Consider the following 20763-nt stretch of genomic DNA (forward strand, 5'->3'; position numbering starts at 1 on the left):
AATTATATGACTGACTAGGGGTTAATATCCAAAATATAAAATACTACATACAGTTCAATATAAAAAAATCTGATTTTAAAATGGGCAGAAGATCTAAATAAATATTATTCCAAAGAAGACACACAGATGGTCAACAGATGCTCAACACTGCTAGTCATCAGAGAAATGCAAATCAAAACCACAATGAGATATCACCTCACACCTGTCAGAATGGCTATCATCAAAGAGACAACAAATAACAAGTGTTGGTGAGGATGTGGAGAAAAGGAAACCCCAGTACACTGTTGGTGGGAATGTAAATTGGTGCAGCCACAGTGGAAAACCGTATGGAGATTCTACAAAAAAACTGAAAACAGAATTACCATATGATCCAGCAATTCCACACTTGGGCATATATTCAAAGAAAATGAAAACACTAATTTGAAAACAGAAGGTTCGATACAGGATACAGGATGCCTGGGGCTGGTGCACTGGGATGACCCACAGGGATGGTACGGGGAGGGAGGTGGAAGGGGGTTCAGGATGGGGAACACGTGTATACCCGTGGTGGATTCATATGTATGGCAAAACCAATACAATATTGTAAAGTAATTAACCTCCAATTAAAATAAATAAAATTATATAAAAAAAAAGAAAATAGAAATAAACACACACACACGCAAAGAAAACAGATGTACCCCAAAGTTCATCAGTTCAGTTCAGTTGCTCAGTGTGTCCAACTCTTGCGACTCCATGGACTGCAGCACACCAGGCCTCCCTGTCCATCACCAACTCCTGGAGTTTATTCAAACTCATGTCCATTGAGTCGGTGATGCCATCCAACCATCTCATCTTCTGTTGTCCCCTTCTCTTCCTGCCTTCAATCTTTTCTAGCATCAGGGTCTTTTCAAATGAGTCAGCTCTTTGCATTAGGTGGCCAAAGTATTGGAGCTTCAGCTTCAGCTTCAGCATCAATAATTCTAATGAATATTCAGGACTGATTTCCTTTAGGATGGACTGGTTGGATCTCTTTGCAGTCCAAGGGACTTTCAAGAGTCTTCTCCAACACCACAGTTCAAAAGCAACCTTTGTTCCGTGCTCAGCTTTCTTTATAGTCCAATTCTCACATCCAAACATGACTACTGGAAAAACCATAGCCTTGACTAGATGGACATTTGTTGGCAAAGTAATGTCTCTGCTTTTTAATGTGCTGTCTAGGTTGGTCATAACTTTTCTTCCAAGGAGCAAGGGTCTTTTAATTTCATGGCTGCAGTCACCATCTGCAGTGATTTTGAAGCACCCAAAAATAAAGTCTGTCACTGTTTCTACTGTTTCCCTATCTATTTGCCATGAAGTGATGGGACAAGAGGCCATGATCTTAGTTTTCTGAATGTTGAGTTTTAAGCCAACTTTTTCACTCTCCTCTTTCACTTTCATCAAGAAGCTCTTTAGTTCTTCTTCACTTTCTGCCATAAGGGTGGTATCATCGGCATATCAGACATTATTGATATTTCTCCCAGCAAGCCTGATTCCAGCTTGTGCTTCATCCAGCCCAGCATTTCTCATGATGTACTCTGCATATAAGTTAAATAAGCAGGGTGACAATATACAGCCTTGACATACTCCTTTCCCTATTTGGAAACAGTCTGTTGTTCCATGTCCAGTTCTAGCTGTTGCTTCCTGACCTGCATACAGATTTCTCAGGAGGCAGGTCAGGTGGTCTGGTATTCCCATCTCTTTCAGAATTTTCCACAGTTTATTGTGATCCACACAGTCAAAGGCTTTGGCATAGTCAATAAAGCAGAAGTAGATGTTTTTCTGCAACTCTTGCTTTTTCGATGATCCAGTGGATATTGGCAATTTGATCTCTGGTTCCTCTGCCTTTTCTAAATCCAGTTTGAACATCTGGAAGTTCACAGTTCACATACTGTTGAAGTCTGGCTTGGAGAATTTTGAGCATTACTTTACTAGCATGTGAGATGAGTGCAATTGTGTGGTAGTTTGAGCATTCTTTGGCATTGCCCTTCTTTGGGATTAGAATGAAAACTGACCTTTTCCAGTCCTTTGGCCAATGCTGAGTTTTCCAAATTTGCTGGCATATTGAGTGCAGCACTTTCACAGCATCATCTTTTAGGATTTGAAATAGTTCAACTAGAATTCCATCACCTCCACTAGCTTTGTTTGTAGTGATGCTTCCTAAGGCCCACTTGACTTCATATTCCAAGATGCCTGGCTCTAAGTGAGTGATCATACCATCGTGGTCATCTGGGTCATGAAGATCTTTTTTGTATAGTTCTTCTGTGTATTCTTGCCAACTCTTATTAATATCTTCTGCTTCTGTTAGGTCCGGTTTCTGTCCTTTATCGAGTCCATCTTTGCATGAAATGTTCCCTTGGTATCTCTAATTTTCTTGAAGAGATCTCTAGTCTTTCCCATTCTATTGTTTTCCTCTATTTCGTTGCATTGATCACTGAGGGAGGGTTTCTTACTGGAACTCTGCATTCAAATGGGTATATCTTTCCTTCTCTTCTTTGCCTTTTGCTTTTCTTTTTTTCACAGCTATTTGTAAGGCCTCCTCAGATAACCATTTTGCCTTTTTGCATTTCTTTTTCTTAGGGATGGTCTTGATCCCTGCCTCCTGTACCATGTCACGAACCTCCATTCATAGTTCTTCAGGCATCTCTCTATCAGATCTAATCCCTTGAATCTATTTCTCACTTCCACTGTATAATCATAAGGGATTTGATTTAGGTCATACCTGAATGGTCCAGTGGTTTTCCCTACTTTCTTCAATTTAAGTCTGAATTTGACAATAAGGAGTTCATGATGTTCATAGCAGCATTATTTACAATAGCCATGATACAGAAGCAAAGTAAGTGTATATTAACAAATGAATGGATAAATAAGATGTGTTAAAGAATAAAATTTTGCCATTTACAACAACATGGATGGACCTGTAGGTATTATGCTTAGTGAAATAAGACAGAGAAAATAATTTATGTTGCCACTTATATGTGAAGTCTAAAATATAAAATTATGTATAAAATAAATAAGCTATGTTGACTTCCATGGTGGTCCAGTGGTTAAGAATCCACCTGCCAGTGCAGAGGACATGAGTCAGATCCCTGGTCTAGGAAGATACCACATGCAGCAGGGCAACTAAGCCTGTGTGCCACAACTATTGAAGCCTGCAGGCCCTAGAGCCTGTGCTCCACAACAAGTTACTGCAATGAGAAGCCTGCATACCAGAACTAGAGAGTAGCCTCAGCTCGCTGCAACCAGAGAAAGCCCACGTGCAGCAATGAAGACCCAGTGCAGCCAAAAATAAATAAATAAGCTACAAGGATATACTATACAACACAGGGAATATAGCCAATATTTTATAATAATTTAATTTTTTCAAGTTCTGCTTATTCATTTATTATTTATTTGGCTCTGCTAGGTCTTAGCTGTAGCACACAGAATCTCCAGTCTTCGTTGTGGCAAGCAGGATCTTTAGTTGCAGCATGCAAACCCTCAGTTGTGGCATGTGGGATCTAGTTCCTCGACCAGGGATCAAACCCAGAAGCATGAGTTTTTAGCCATTGGACCAGCAGGCAAGTCCCTATAATTTTAAATGCTATATAATCTATAAAAATTTTGAATCATTATGTTATATACCTGAAACTAGTATAATATTATAAATCAACTATACCTCAATTTATAAATTGTTAATAGTTAGCAAGGGTGATGAGAATCAGACTCTTATATATACTGCTGATGGATTTATAAATTAGTATATCCTCTTTGGAAGACAATCTGGTAAAATCTATTAAAATTAATAACACACAGAATATTTCACCTAGCATATACATATCTAGGATTTTATCCTATTGATATACATATTGGCAAGGGTGCATAAATAAACATATGTACTGCAGTAGTGTTTGTACCAAGGTGAAAACCATTTATATATCCATCAACAGAGGATTTGTTATCTACATTATGATATATCCACAAAATGAAAGTTAACTTTTTTAATTGGAGGAAAGTTGCTTTATAATGTTGTGTTCGTTTCTGCCATACAACAACATGAGTCAGCCATAATTATAGATATAATCCCCTCCCTCTTGAGCTTCCTTCCCCTCCCCCCATCCCATCCTTCTAGGTCATCACTGCTGCTGCTGCTGCTGCTGCTAAGTCGCTTCAGTCGTGTCTGACTCTGTGTGACCCCATAGACGGCAGCCCACCAGGCTCCCCCATCCCTGGGATTCTCCAGGCAAGAACACTGGAGTGGGTTGCCATTTCCTTCTCCAATGCATGAAATTGAAAAGCGAAAGTGAAGTTGCTCAGTCATGTCTGACTCTTAGTGACTCCATGGACTGCAGCCTACTAGGCTCCTCCGTCCATGGGATTTTCTAGGCAAGAGTACTAGAGTGGGGTGCCATTGACTTCTCTGTAGGTCATCACAGAGAAAGTTAATTTTAAGAAAGAATTCTACACAGCAATGAAAAAGGACAAATTATTATTATTATTGTTATTGGCAGCGCTGCATGGCTTGCAGGGATTTTAGTTCCCTGACCAGGAATCAAACCCAGGCCTCTGGTAGTGAAAGCCTGGAATCTTAACCACTGGACAATTAGGGAATTCCCAAGAACAAATTATTGATACATTGAAAATAGATAAAGCTCACAGACAATGCTGAAAGGAGTCAGATTCAAAAGAGTTCATACTCTGTATGATTCCATGTATATGAAATTCAAATATAGGCAAAACTAATCTATGACTATAGAAGTCAGAAAGCGGTTAATCTTGGAACTGGATAATGACTGAAAGAGGTCACGAGGAGCTAGCCTCTGTAGTGCTAGAGATGTTCTGTTTTGAGCTGGGGGTTGTTTCATAGATGTATTCATACACAAAAATGTATACTTCAGATTTGAACATTTTACTGTATGTAAGTTATACCTCAGTGGAAAAAATGAGGTGAATTATATACTGATAGGAATGAATTTCAAGATATATTTTAACTGTGTGTGGAGATACATGTGTATCTCTGTCCATATAAACATATGGTACATTGGCAGTAAAGCAGAGGAAACAATGAATAACCACAACTCTAGTGGGTAATTGCTGCAGCCGACTGTTGCTCTGAAGTCATCTGACCCCTGGTGGCCAACAACGTAAGTTTTAAAAGCCCTATGTTTACAGGTGTTGTCTAATTGGAGTTCAGGCCAAGAATAGAGAAAACAGTAGAACAATAATATTTGAAGGGAAATAGCTGAGAACTGATTTTTTTAAATGTCAATCTTAAAACTCAGGAATCCAAAACAGGAAAAAGAAAACAAAGAAAGGAATCTCCACTCAGACATTTTTAATGAAACTTCAGAACATCAAAAAGATTGTAAAAGGAACAAGAGAATTTGTGTCTACTTATAGTATACAATACTACCTATGACATATTCTTGTCCCTCAATAGAGTAAAAAATAGAACGGAAATGTAAATCTAATCAAGTCTCTAGCCCTCATCAGTATTTAGGAAATATAAGGAACAGGAAAATACCACCACAGGGATACAATTACTAAAATGTCTCTTATGGAAAGCGCTATGAGACAAATCACTCAGTTTCTTCAACTAATAAATCTCATGGGAGTTAAAAAAAAATGGTGGGAGAAGGAACGGGCACCTATAGATTAGGAGACTTAAGAAACAGGGACTTCCCTGGTAGTCCAGTGGTTAAGAATCTGCCTTCCACTACAGAGGACATGGGTTTGATCCCTGGTCAGGGAACTAAGATTCCCACATGCTGTGGGGCAAGTAAGCCCCCATGCCACAACTACTGAGCTAGTGTGCCACAACTAGAGAGCCTGTGCATTGCAACTACCGAGCTCATACCCCACAACTTGAGAGAAACCTGCAAGTCACAATGAAGAGCCCGAGCAATGCAACAAAAGATCCCTCATGCCTCAACTAAGATTCAATGTAGCCCAAAATAAATAAATAATTTTTTTAAAAAAGAAACACATCAACCAATTGCAGCATATAACCTGTGCTTGGATCATGATTCAAACAAACTAAAAATAAACACACAAACATTTATGAGACAATCAGGAAAATTTGAACAATGACTATACACTTGATGAATATAAGAATTTTTTAGAGGTGATGGTTTTGTTGTCATGTTTAAGAAAAGTTCTTATGTCTTAGAGATACATACCAAAATATTTATCGCTGAGATGAAATAATATGATATCTGATATTTGCTTCAGAATAATCTTGCATGGGCAGAGAAGCAAGAGCTAGCAAAATATAGATGAAGCAAAATTGGCCATGAGAGCCAAAGCAATCTTGAGGAAGAAAAATGGAGCTGGAGAAATCAGGCACCACCCCAACTTCAGACTATACTACAAAGCTACAGTAATCAAGATAGTATGATACTGGCACAGAACACAGAAATATACATCAATGGAAGGATAGAAAGCCCAGAGATAAACCCACACACCTATGATCACCTAATCTATGACAAAGGAGGCAAGAATATACAATGGAGAAAATACAGTCTCTTCAATAAGTGGTACTGGGAAAACTGGACAGCTATATGTTTGTTTGTTTATTTGGCTGTGTTGGGTCTTAGTCGTGGCATGCCCTATATTCAGTTTCCATTGCAGCACACAGGATCTTTTAGTTGCAGCATGCAGAATCTTTAGGACTTTCCTGTAGTTCAAATGGTAAAGAATCTGCCTGCAATGCAGGAGACCAGGGTTCCATTCCTGGGTCAGGAAGATCCTCTGGAAAAGGGAATAGCAATCCACCCCAGTATTCTTGACTGGAGAATCCCATGGACAGAGAAGCCTGGTGGGCTACAGTCCGTGAGATTGCAAAGAGTCAGACACGACTGAGTGACTAAACCACTTGCAGGATCTTTAGCTGTGGCATGTGCGGGATCTCTTTTTTACCTGCAGCATGAAAACTCTTAGTTGCAGCATGTGAACTCTTACTTGGGACATGTGGGATCTAATTACCTGATCAGGGATTGAACCTGGGACCCCTGCACTGGGAGCTTGGAGTCTTAGCTACAGGACCACCGGGGAAATCCCCTGGACATGTAAAAGAATGAAATCAGAACACTCTCTAACATTATATATAAAATTAAGCTCAAAATGGATTAAAGGCCTAAATGTAAGGCTGGGCGATATAAAACTCTTACAGGAAAATACAGACAGCACACCCTTTGACATAAATTGAAGAAAGATTCTCTCTGACCCACCTCTTAGCTTAACTGAAATAAAAACAAAGATAAACAAATGGGACCTAATTAAACTTAAAAGGATTTTTACAGCAAAGGAAACTATAAACAAGATGAAAAGAAACCCTCAGAATGGTAGAAAATATTTGCAAATGAAGCAACTGACAAGGGATTAATCTCCAAATATAAAACAGTTAACATAGCTCAATATTGAAAAAACAAATGAGACTGTCATATAGAATGAAGTAAGTCAGAAAGAGAAAAACAAATATCACATAATATCACTTATATGGAGAATCTAGAAAAAGGGTACAGGTGAATTTATTTGCAAAGCAGAAATAGAGACACAGGGATTTCCCTGGTGGTCCAATGGCCAAGACTTCAAGCTCCCAATGCAGGGGGCCTGGGTTCAATCCCTAGTCAGGAAACTAGATCTCACAGGCTGCAACTAAGAGTTCGCATGCCAGAACTAAAGACTCTGCATGCTGCAATGAAGATTGAAGATCCCACATGGTGCAACTAAGACCCAGTGCAGCCAAAGAAAGAGAATATAGAAAACACCTGCAGGGCTTCCCTGGTGGCTCAGTGATAAAGAATCCGCCTGCTAAGGCGGGAGACCTGGGTTTAATCCCTGGTCTGGGAAGATCCCACATGCTGCAGATCAACTAAACCCATGTGCCACAACTACTGAGCCTGTGCTACAATTTCTGAAGCCCATGTGCCCTAGAGGCTGTGCTCTGCAACAAGAGAAGCCACCACAATGAGAAGCCTGTGCGCCACAACTACTGAGCCTGTGCTACAATTTCTGAAGCCCATGTGCCCTAGAGGCTGTGCTCTGCAACAAGAGAAGCCACCACAATGAGAAGCCTGTGCACCACAACTAGAGAGTAGTCCCTGCTCGCTACAACTAGAGAAAAGCCTGCACAGAAATGAAGACCCAGCACAGCCATAAATAAAATTTTTTAATTAAAAAAAAGAAGAAAACAACTGCAAGCATCATAATAGTGAAATACTAGTGGCATTCACCTTAAAGTCAGAACAAAATCAAGAATATTCACCTGTTTTCTCAATTAATACTGAATGTTGCTCTTCAGGTTCTAGCCAAAGCATGAAGACAAAAGTTAAAATGCTGTAAAGGAAGAATCATAAAATGTCCTTGTTTATATATGATATATAGACAATATAAGAGAATGAACTGAAATACTATTAAAATTAAATAGAAATAGAGTTTAAGTTTTAAATCAATAACTTTTCTCTATAAAAACAATATCCAATTAGAAAATGCAATGGGGGGAAGATGTCATTCACAGCAGTGAAAAAAATTATAGGAATAAACCTAACAAGAAACATACAAAACACTAACATGAATAAAATTACAAAATATTACTGAAGGCTATAAGTATGAATATTTGACAAACAGATAGATGTACAATATTCCTGAATGAGAAGTTTCATTATTTAAAAACTTTTCAAGTAAGTGTAAATTTCTATAACAAACTCATTGGGATTTGTGAGGACAGGGATAAGAGTACTAAACAAGTTGGTTCTGAAGTTCATCTGGAAGAACATATAAAAACAGCCAAGAAACTTTTAAAAGATAAAAGAAGTGAGGGAAGCTTTGCCTACCAAATATCAAATTATTATATAAAGTTGTGAAATAGTTCAAGAATAGACAAATATATCAATGGAACTGAATAGAGAAGCAGTTATGTGTGAGAATTTAGTTTATGACAAGTATTGCATTTCAAATCTCTTCTGAGGCACCACTAAAAGTAAACCAAAACAATATACAAAATATGTACAAACCCGAAAGGATAAAGTTCTTGGGATTTTCTCGATGCAGGAATGTCATCTGAGAAATTGTAGCTGAAATATTAATAGTAGCTGGGAAGAAATTTTGATCTACTACAGAGGATACAGATAAGAAGGAGCCATTTCACCAGCAAAACTATGCAAAGATCCAAGACACCAGGTACAGCAGAGGATGCACATGACATATGGGGCTGGAAACCGAGTTTGACATAAATTTGGTACACGAGAACAGTAATCCCCCCTTAATTGCAGGGGGTACTTTCTAAGACCCCCAGGGGATGCTGAAACCACAGATAGTACCAAAACTTATATATACTGTTTTTTCTCATACATATTAGTATCTATGATAAAGCCTATTTTATAAATTAGGTACAGTAAGAGAATATCTGAATTGCCAGCATCTACTCTTACACTTTGGGGCCATTACTAAATAAAATAAGGGTTATTTGAACACAAGCACTGTGACACTGAGACAGTTGATCTGATAACTTCTAGGAGGTTCAGTTCAGTTCAGTTCAGTCGCTCAGTCGTGTCCGACTCTGCAACCCCATGAATCGCAGCACGCCAGGCCTCCCTGTCCATCACCATCTCCCGGAGTTCACTCAGACTCATGTCCATCGAGTCAGTGATGCCATCCAGCCATCTCATCCTCTGTCATCCCCTTCTCCTCCTGCCCCCAATCCCTCCCTAAGTGTTTAATAGAAGGGTAGTGTATACAGCGGGAGAAGGCAATGGCATCCCATTCCAGTACTCTTGCCTGGAGAGTCCCATGGGTGGAGGAGCCTGGTGGGCTGCAGTCCATGGGGTCGCGAAGTCACACACGACTGAGCGACTTCACTTTCATTTTTCACTTTCATGCATTGGAGAAGGAAATGGCAACCCACTCCAGTGTTCTTGCCTGTAGAATCTCAGGGACAGGGCAGCCTGGTGGGCTGCCGTCTATGGGGTTGCACAGAGTCGGACACGACTGAAGCGACTCAGCAGCAGCAGCAGTGTATACAGCATGGATGTGCTGGACAAAGGCATGATTTACATCCTAGAGTGGGATGTCACAAGATTTCATCTTGCTATTCAGAACTGTGTTCAATTTAAAACTAATAATCCAATTGAAAAATGGACAGAAGATTGAAACAGACATTTCTCCAAACAAAACATACAGATGGCCAATAGGCACATGAAAAGATGCTCATCATTGCTTAATTATTCAAGAAATGCAAATTAAAACTATAATAAGGTACTACCTCACACCAGTCAGAATGGCCATCACTAAAAAGTCTAAGTGCCTGGCAGAATTCCAGTGGTTAGGACTCAGCGCTTTCATTGTCAGGTCCCAGGTCTGACCCTTGGCTGGGGAATTAAGATTCCGCAAGCCACGCAGTGTGGTCAAAAAAAAATGTCTACTAGTAATAAATGCTGGAGAGTGTGTGGAGAAAAGGGAACCCTCCTACATGGTTGGTGGGAATGTAAATTGTATAGCCACTAGAGAAAACAATATGGATGTTTCTCAAAAAACTAAAAATAGACCTATCTATCATATGATCCTACAATCCCTTTGTTGGCATATACCCAGACAAAACTATAATTTGAAAAGACACATTTACCCTTATGTTCATAGCAGCACTATTCACAATAGTCAAGACTTGGAAAGAACCTAAATGCCCATCGACAGATGAATGGATAAAGAAGATGTGGTATGTATGTATACACAATGGAATATTAGCCATTAAAAAGAATGAAATAATGCCACTTGCAGTAACATGGATGGACCTAGAGATTATCATACTCAGCAAAGTCTGTCAGAAAGAGAAAGACAAATACTAAATGAACATAATCTATGAAACAAAAACTGACTTACAGATACTGAGAACATACTTGTGGTTGCCAAGAGAGAGAGGGTAGAGGTGGGAAGGACTAAGAGTTTGACATTCGCAGATGCCAACTATTATATATAGGATGGATAAACAATAAGGTCATACTGTATAGTAGAGAACAATATTCAATATCTTGTGATAAACCATAATGGAAAAGAATATGAAGAGAATATATATATACATGTATAACTGAGTTACTTTGCTATACAGCAGAAATTAAATACAACATTGCAAATCAACTATACTTCAATAAAATATTTTTTAAAAACTTATGAGCTGCTTATTTCTGGAATTGTCCATTTAATATTTTCAGACTACATTTGACTGAGGGTAACTAAAATCATGGCATGTGAAACCATGGATAAGGAGGACTACTATATTTAGTAAAGAATGCTTACTGTTTCCTGAGACCAGAAGAAATGCAAAATAAAAATGAGATACCATTATTTGCATATCTTATTGATAAAAATTTTAATTCATAACAAAATATTGAAGAGGGTTTTGGGTAAACTGGTACCTCACACACTGCTGGGTGGCCATGTAAACTGAAACAGCCTTTGTGGAGGGAAATTGAGCAGTATATATTAACACTTCAAATGTGTAAAGATATTTATACCTCCTTTCCAGCAATCCCACTTCTAGGACTCTATCCTCAAAAAATATTAGTATAAATATTCAAAGATATGTGTATAATGATTTTAATTGCTGCATAATTTGTAATATTTGGAGAAGGCAATGGCAACCCACTCCAGTACTCTTGCCTGGAAAACCCCATGGACGGAGGAGCCTGGTAGGCTGCAGTCCATGGGGTCACGAAGAGTTGGACACGACTGAGAGACTTCACTTTCATTTTTCACTTTCATGCATTGGAGAAGGAAATAGCAACACACTCCAGTGTTCTTGCCTGGAGAACCCCAGGGATGGAGGAGCCTGGTAGGCTGCCGTCTATGGGGTCGCACAGAGTCAGACATGACTGAAGTGACTTAGCAGCAGCAGCAGCAGCAATTTGTAATATTAAAAAACTGTCAACAACTTAAGTGTTCACCAATAGTAGAATAGTTAAATAAATCATGGCATATCCATACTATGCAGCACAAAAAAGAATGTCAGAGATCTATATATATTGATGTGGAAATATTTTAAAGGACAATAAAGTGATATGCTTAACAATTAAGCTACAGAAAAATATTTATAGAATAATTCCAAATTGGCCAAAAAGAAAAACCAAACGCTTGGGGTGGGTGCACTGGGATGACCCGGAGGGATGGTGTTGCGGGGGAGGTGGGACGGGGGTTCGGGATTGGGAACACGTGTACACCCGTGGCAGATTCATGTTGATGTGTGGCAAAACCAATACAATATTGTAAAGTAAAAAATAATAATAATAATAATTTTTTAAAAAGTAGGTATCGTTCATACTTTTACTATGTCTCTACATGCTTTATGCCAATATGCTTATAAATGCTTTTTGTAAGAATACACACCAAATTTCTTATGGTGACTTCTTCTGAGAACAATTTAAGAGTTCAAATACTGTGTTTTCCATTTTATTCACATCTGCATGTTTTTGTTTTTTAAAGATGAAGGAAGCTCATACTAGTAAGTTAAATGTTTGTGTCATATTGATGTAGATGATACTGAAATCTATCTTCAGCACTGATTTTTCTCATGAACTCTAATTCTGCATTTCTAATTAACTGCCTGCTAGCATTTCCACTCACATGCTTTGCCATCATTTCAAAGTCGTGTTGTATCTAAAATAAAATTCACTATTGGAATATTCAAAGAATATTCTAGTTCCCAGTTTTCCTGTTTCTGTTAAAAGCACTAACCTATCTGTTACAAGTTTGAAGCCTTGGAGTAATTATCTTATATCATTCCCTCTTTATCAGAAAAAAATCAAGCCCAAGGTTTTTTTTTCCTTCTTTTTAAATAATATCTTACATATCTCCTTTCTACTTTCTTCATCACTCTAACTCAGGCCTTTCATTCAACAAACATATATTAAGTGCAGGCAGTTTTAGATGCTGCATATAGTGCAGAAAGACTTATATGCTAGTGAATGAGAGAATAATGTACAAGAAAAAAATAATTATGCAATATTGTTAGCATTTAAAATGCTTATCCTGTACTAGGTACTATGATAACCTATGAGGTAGATATTAAATTAGATAGACTTATCTCATTTAATACTCCTAATGACCCTATGATATAGGCACTGTTATTAATCCCATTTTATAGTTGGGGAAACTGAGGTCTATAGCTCTTAAGTACTTTAAGGTCACATAACTAGTAAGTAGTCAAGATTTGAACCCAGGCAGCCTGATGTTATATTAATAGTTTGTCCTCTTAACTGTTATGCTATATTGCTTCTCATGTAAAGAAACCTCAGCAGATGATAATGGATATGGGGAAAATCAAACAGGGTAATGTGATAGTACCTTGGCAAGTAGGTGCTAATTTAGAGAAGATGGTCAAGAAAGGCCTCACTGAGAGGTGTGACTTTTTTTGTTTAATGGAAGAACTCAAATTTGATCCATGAAGCTTCTCACTCTGCTTCTCACTCTGCTAATTGCATAGGCATTATGTGGTTTCTATGTATTTGGCACCTGGATCCAAAGACTAGATCAAACTCGGATTCTATCCCTTTCATATGACTATAGTCAAAGATATTAGACTATATTAGTCTAATGTCTAATATCTTTGCTCAATATTTATCAAGGATTGCAAAACAGTGATATTCTAATTTTATTTCCTTTTATTAATTGGAATGGTTTTGGAAAAAGACATGTCCCTTCATCTACCCAGTTCATCCAGGAAAGGCAGGATAAATACCTGATTATCTCCCTTTATTGATTAATTTTTGAGATAATGAATTGTTTCCCTATCATGAGTGGTGATAGTTGAGCTGTGAATGTTAAGAAACAATCACCTATTCAAAGACCTGGAGAAAGACTATTCCAGGTAAGGGAAACAGGTAGTACAGAGGCACTGAGGAAGGAGAAAGTTACATTAAGTTTAAGGAACACAGAGACTAGCAATGGCCAATATATTACTTTCACTCCTTCTGATGTCGTGGACTTAGTGTTGTGTCCTCTAAAATTCATACATTAAAACCCTACCCTCCAATGTGATGGTATTAGGAGATGGGGCTTTGGGAAGGTAACTAGGATTAGAAGAGATCATGAACGGGATTAGTGGGATTGCTTGCTCTCTTTCCTCTCCACCTGGTAGAGGTCCCTCATCAGAACGTGACTATGTTGGTACCCTGATCTCAGACTTCCAGCCTCCAGAACTGTAAGAAATAAATTTATTTGTTTATGAACAACCTAGTCCATGGTACTTTGTTATAGCAGCATGAATCGACTAAGACATATCTCTTAAATACATTATTCTCTCCTCCATTCTTACTACCACACCCACTGAAGTTTGAGGTCTCATCTTTCTCTCTTGGACTACTGCAACTATCTTCACTTGGTTTCACTGTTTCTAAGAATCTCCTTCTCCCACCCTAGTCAATTAACTTCTTACTCACCAAAAGCTTTCAATTCAGTGTATAAATCTTTTTGGTGAGAATGAATCTAAAGTTTTAATAATGGATGTCATTGGCAAAATAACACTTATTTAATGGATGGAGGTATTTTCTGGAAAGTAGTGTTAGAAACGAAAGACTACAGGCTTTGTACTCCAACCTGGATTTGAGTCCCAGTTCTGACACTTGATAGATGTGTGACCTAGAGAAAATTATGCAACCTCCCTGAAGCCCAGTTTCATCATCTATTAGAAAAATAATAAACATGCTTTTAATACACTATTGTGAGAAGTAAAGGAGAATATATATTCTCATTTGAGCTATATGTATATATAATATATACAAAGAGAAATAACAGATAAAGTGTGCATGTACACATGCACATATTTTATTACAGTACTTAGATCACAGTAAAGGCTCAATAAAGAGCTTTTTAAAAATTACCCTTCCCATCATGTATCTTGCAGAAGTTCCAGTTTCAGTGATGACTGCCACATGTTTAAACTTCAGTCATTGCTAAGAGTTGTCCAAGAGTCATCTAAGAATATCTAAAACCTAATGACCCAACTGGGATTTTAGAAGACAATTTTAGAAGATAATCACACTACTCTAGCCTAGCAGCATCTCTTTGACAAGCCTATGTGGGAATCAATGAGGTCCTTAGTTCATCAGTGATATCTCATATTGATACAACACTTTTCCAAATCACTTTTCATCTCTGATCACCTCTTCCCTAACCTAAGTGGGACACCCCCCGCCCCCCCGCGCCGGGTACTTTACCTGTCACTTTATCCAGATCAGCAATTATCTCCCAATTATGTCAGATTCAGTGTTACTGACTCTAGGACCCCTGCCTCTACTGTCCTCTCTGTCTCTTTCTGCTCCCAAAGTCCCAGAACACTGCTAGAGGGAGAACCAAGCAGACCAACATAAATTCATGCTGTCCAATTTCAACTTGGCCCTTGCAGCTGCTCAGCAACCCTTTTATTTGTCTCATATGTTCCCTGGCACTCTCCCCACAGAGGCTGTTTCAGACCTTCCTCTTTCTCCTCAAATTATAAACTCCAATCTCCCTCCTTCTACTTCCACAGATTTCATATTAGACACTTTCCTCAGATTAACTGTCCCTTCTGCAGCAAATCAGTAATATCTTTCTCCCAGCCTTGTCCTCTAGCCATCCAGTTTCCTTCCCAGGACAGCAATCAATGTTCTTGATCTCTTGTTTATCCTCTCAGAGATATTTTATGACTCTACAAGCTAAACTACAGAGAAGAGGGAACTTGCACTGGTCGTTAAAGGTAAGTAGAATTTGGGTGGGTAGAGAGAAAGGAGATGCTATTCCAAGCAGAGGAAACATCCAGGGCAAAGGCACAGAGGTGGAAATGAATAAGATATATTTAGAAAACAGGGTATAGCAAGAAGAGTAATCCCCTGAGAAATAATCCCAGCTGCTGCCTCAAGAGTTACCTCTCCTTTTCTAGTTCTGACTTCAGCCTGATCATTGCTTCCCTGACTGTCCTGCTCTACATACCAGCAGAGTAGAAATCTGACACTGAATGGCCCCTCACCCATCTTATCTTGCCTGGATCTCCGTTACTATTTATTGAACCATCTGTTTCATTCCTGCTAAAGAGGTCCTAGCTTCTTCCTGAGTCAGTCTCTAGGCCAGACACCCTCCATTTCTTTGGTCACGTAGACAATTTCCCCACACCGCTGAAAACAGGACAATGAATATAGAATATGCATTGTACAGATATTATTGATCTTACCAATATATACAACAGAGAACCTATACAACAGAGATGGAATTGGCAAAACCTAGACTATGAAATTCTACTGAAAAACAATCCAACTTCCTCAACAAAAAGTTGCAAGGAAAAAAGTGACATATAATATATATTCAATCACACTGTGTGGATCTTATTTAGATACTGATTCAAACCAAAAAAGCTGTAAAATTCTTTTGACATTTATGAAACTATTGGAAATTTAAATGCTGACTTGATATTTAATGATAGTAAGGAAATACTGCTTATTTTATGTATGCTAATGGTACTACAATTATGATTTTTAAAAAACAATCCTTACCTTTTAAAGATAAATAATGAAATATTTAGGTATGGGATGACATCATATCTGGAATTTGCTGCAAAATATTATGGGACAGAGGAAACAGATGAAACAAGAGTGCCCAAGAGTTGATACTAGTTGAAGCTGAGTGTTTAGTAAGGGATTCATTACAGTATTCAGTCTACTTTTATATATGTTGTACATTCTCCATTAAAATGCTTTTTAAAATGTTATTGAATTATCAAGCATCTGATGAAAGTGTGTATATTAATCTGAAAGAGTGGAACAGGAGGAGCTGGAATATGAGAAGAGGAAGGTCTGGAACAGCCTCTGTGGGGAGAGTGCCAGGGAATGTATGAGACAAATAAAAGGGTTGCTGGGCAGCTGCAAGGGCCAAGTTGAAACTGGACAGCATGAATTTATACTGGCCTGCTTGGTTCTCCCTCTAGCAGTATTCTGGGACTTCGGGAGCAGACAGAGAGGGGACAGTGGAGGCAGGGGTCCCAGAATCAGTAACACTGAATCTGGTATAACTGAGAGAGAATTACTGATCCAGATGAAGTGACAGATAAAGTACCTAAGGGTCCCACTTAGGTTAGAGATGAGGTGATCAGAGGTGAAAAGTTGTTTGGGACACTGGTCCCCAACCTTTTTGGCATGAGGGACTGGTTTCGTGGAAGACAATTTTTCCATGGACCAGGGGGTTTGGGGGTGGTTTCAGGATTATTCAAACACATTACATTTATTGTGTATTTTATTTCTATTATTATTACATCAGCTCTACCTCAGATCATTAGACATTAGATCCCAGAGGTTGGGGATCCCTAGTTTAGGAAAGCATTATATCAATGTGAGATATTACTAACTAAGAGCCTTGTTGTTTCCCAGAGAGGCTTATCAAAGGGACTCTGTTAGGCTAGAGGGGTGTGATATCAAGCTCCTCTTCTAAGATTTTAATTGGATTTTAGATATTTGGATATTCTCAGATGGCTCTTGAACAATGACTGAGGTTTTAACCAGTAGCCATGTGACCTCAAGCAAGCTATGTCCTTCTCTGAGCTTTGGTTTCCTCATCTATAAAAACTGGGGATAATAATCCTCAGAGATCAGGTGTGAGGATTAAGTAAAATAATGTGGGTAGAAGCATCCTACACAGTGGCATTCTACTATATATGATGTTTACTTCCTCAGGAGGTGAGTACAATCATACATAATGCTGAAGTTGATGCAATTGTATGGTAAATATGTTATCACTTTATAGACTAGCAAAATCTGACTGTCAAGAAAAATTCTATTTTCTGGGAATTCCCTGGTAGTCCATGCTTAGGAGTCCAGGTTCAATCCTTGGTTGGAGAACTAAGATCCTACAAGTCATGAGGTACAGCTGAAAGAATCCTATTTTCTTACTGAAACATTATAAAATTGGATATTGGAAATGTGTCCTTCTTCTCCAAGGGAAAAAAAAAGAAACACCTCAACCTTCCCAATGGGCCAAGGTGAAAGTTTTTGGTGAAAAGAAAGAATAGTAGTGGCACTAATCATAGGTACTTACTATATGTCAGATACTGATCTAAATATGCATTAGCTATTATTATTATAATACACAGATCTAGACCTCAAAGGGAAGATATGGTCTAGAGAGAAAAATGCATGAGTCATTTGCCTGTGGGTGGTATTTGAAGTCATGGGTGTAATTGAGAGTGTCTAGAAGAGAGTTATATATATCAATATATGAAGAGACCTAGATAGCATATTAAAAAGAAGAGACATCACTTTATGGGCAAAGATTCATATAGTCAAAGTCATGGCTTTTCCAGTAGTCTTATACAGATGTGGAGTTGGAACATAAAGAAGGCTGAGCGCCAAAGAATTGATTGCTTTCGAATTGTGGTGCTGGAGAAGACTCTTGAGAGTCCCTTGGGCTGCAAGGAGATCAAATCAGTCAATTCTAAAGGAAATCAACTCTGAATATTCATTGGAAGGACTGATGATAAAGCTCTAAAACTTTGGCCACCTGATGCAAAGAGCCAACTCATTGGAAAAGATCCTGATGCTGGAAAAGATTCAAGGCAAAAGGAGAAAGGGGAAGCAGAAGTTGAAATGGTTAGATAGCATCACCGACTCAGTGGAGATGAATTTGAACAAACTCCGGGAGATAGTAGAGAATAGAGGAGCCTGGCGTGCTATAGCCCATGGGGTCACAAAGAGTTGGACACAACTTAGCAACTGAACAACAACAATGAAGAGACTGAGCCTAGGACCGAGTCCTGAGGAACTTCATCATTGAATGGCCAGTAAGAAGAGGAGGAGCCTGTAAAAGAGACTGAAAGAAATGGCCAGAGAAGTAGGAAGACAACCAAGAGGAGTGATGGGTCATAGAAGCCAATGTATGAAATGTACTTCAAGGGAGAAACCATCATTAATGTCAAATTTTGCTTGAAGTTCAAGTAAGATGGGGACTAATGTATCCATTGGATTTAGTGACTTGGTGGCCCGGTCAATGGTAACCTTATCACCTCAGATTGAGGGAGTTAGAAGACATATTGAAGTGTGTTGTGAATGGACTAGGAAGAAGGAAATGAAAAAAGAGTAGTTATTTTAAGAAGTTTGGTTACAAAGGAGAGAAAGGAATTGATAGTAGCTAGAGAGGAATATGAAGTCAAGGGAAATTGTTTTTGTAAGACTGGGGAGACTTGCACATGTTTAAATGTCAACGAAAATATCCAAAGAGAGAGAAAGGCTGAAAAAACAGGGGAGAGGATAATTAATGGTGTAAGGTTTCCAGAGAGGTGTGAGGGAATACGATACAATGCACAGTGGAAAGAAATGAGAACTATAAAAGGAGGCAGGGAGAGTATTTGTGCTATTATGAATATGTAGATGTGATGGTGGGAAGTAGATGATTAAATGAAATAATACATGCAAAGCACTTAGTATAATGGTTGGCAGGTTAGTTTGTATCAGAAATGGTAGCTATGATTGTTGTTGTAGTGGTGGTTAACAATGTTATACACCTGCTTGAAACTCATATTTTGGGTTTTGGGCTATGTAAAAGGATCTAGTATACTACTTTATTAATGCTGCAAATTTTAAGCTTTATATATCAAGTTTATATACAAGGGTTACTTGAAATTTTTGATTCCTCACCTCCATCCTCTCCAGGAATTCTGAGTAGTTGCTGGTCCCCTGATTTTGATAAGATAGAAAAAAGTTGTACATTTAAGATTAGTGTACTTTATACACTCTTCTATATATATTTTACATCTCTAAATTTAAAAAAATACATCCTCTAAAGCCCCTTTTGATGTTTCACCCACAGAAAAATGACATTAAAAGTAAACTTTTGGACTTCCCTGGTGGCTCAATGGATAAGAATTCATGTGCTGATACAGAGGACATGGGTTTGATCCCTGCTCCAGGAAGATTCCACATGCTGCAGAGCAACTAAGCCTATGCACCACAACTTCTGAGCCCACAAGTCACAACTACTAAAGTCTGCACCCCCTAGAGCCTGTGCTTCACAACAAGAGAAGCCACCACAATGAGAAGCCCAAGCACTGCAATAAAGAGTAGTTCTTGCTTGCTGCAACCTAGAGAAAGTCCATTCACCAAAACAAAGACCCAGTGCAACCAAAATAAATAAATAATAATACAGTGTTCCCACTTAAAAAAAAATAGTAAACTTTTGAGCTCATTTTGCATGCTAGGAAGGTGATGCTCAAAATTCTTCAAGATAGGCTTTAGCAGTACATGAACCAAGAACTTCCAGATGTTCAAGCTGGATTTAGAAAAGGCAGAGGAACCAGAGATCAAATTGCCAGCATTTGCTGGATCACAGAGAAAGCAAGAGAATTCCAGAAGAACATCTACTTCTGCTTCATTGACTATGCCAAAGCCTTTGACTGTGTGGATCACAACAAACCATGGAAAATCCTTAGATGGAATACTAGACCACTTAACCTGTCTCCTGAGAAACTTATACATGGGTCAAGAAGCAACAGTTAGAACTGGACATGGAACAACTGACTGGTTCAAAACTGAGAAAGGAATATGACAAGGCTGTATACTGTCACTCTATTTAACTTACATGCAGAGTACCAAAATGCAGAGTATTTAACTTACATGCAAAGTATTCAAAAGGCCGGGCTGGATTAATCACAAGGTGGAATCAAGATTGCCGGGAGATAAGATGATTAGACAGCATCACAGACTCAATGGACATGAATTTGAGCAAACTCCTGGAAATAGTGAAGGACAGGGAAGCCTGATGTGCTAC

At 38.5% G+C, this 20763-nt stretch overlaps 1 long non-coding RNA gene across 1 annotated transcript in view; it reads right to left on the reverse strand.

The window, feature by feature from the left end:
• The window catches only part of LOC120881997, a 30349-nt gene extending 10468 nt beyond the window's left edge, over positions 1 to 19881 (reverse strand). Inside the window, exon 1 of the long non-coding RNA XR_005725406.1 lies at positions 19635 to 19881. This is a non-coding gene — a long non-coding RNA (uncharacterized LOC120881997). The remainder of the gene's footprint in view (positions 1 to 19634) is intronic.
• Positions 19882 to 20763: the final 882 nt, after the last annotated feature.

Source organism: Oryx dammah, unplaced genomic scaffold, assembly GCF_014754425.2.
Source record: "Oryx dammah isolate SB20612 unplaced genomic scaffold, SCBI_Odam_1.1 HiC_scaffold_23, whole genome shotgun sequence".
In the NCBI taxonomy this organism is placed as follows: Eukaryota; Metazoa; Chordata; class Mammalia; order Artiodactyla; family Bovidae; genus Oryx; species Oryx dammah.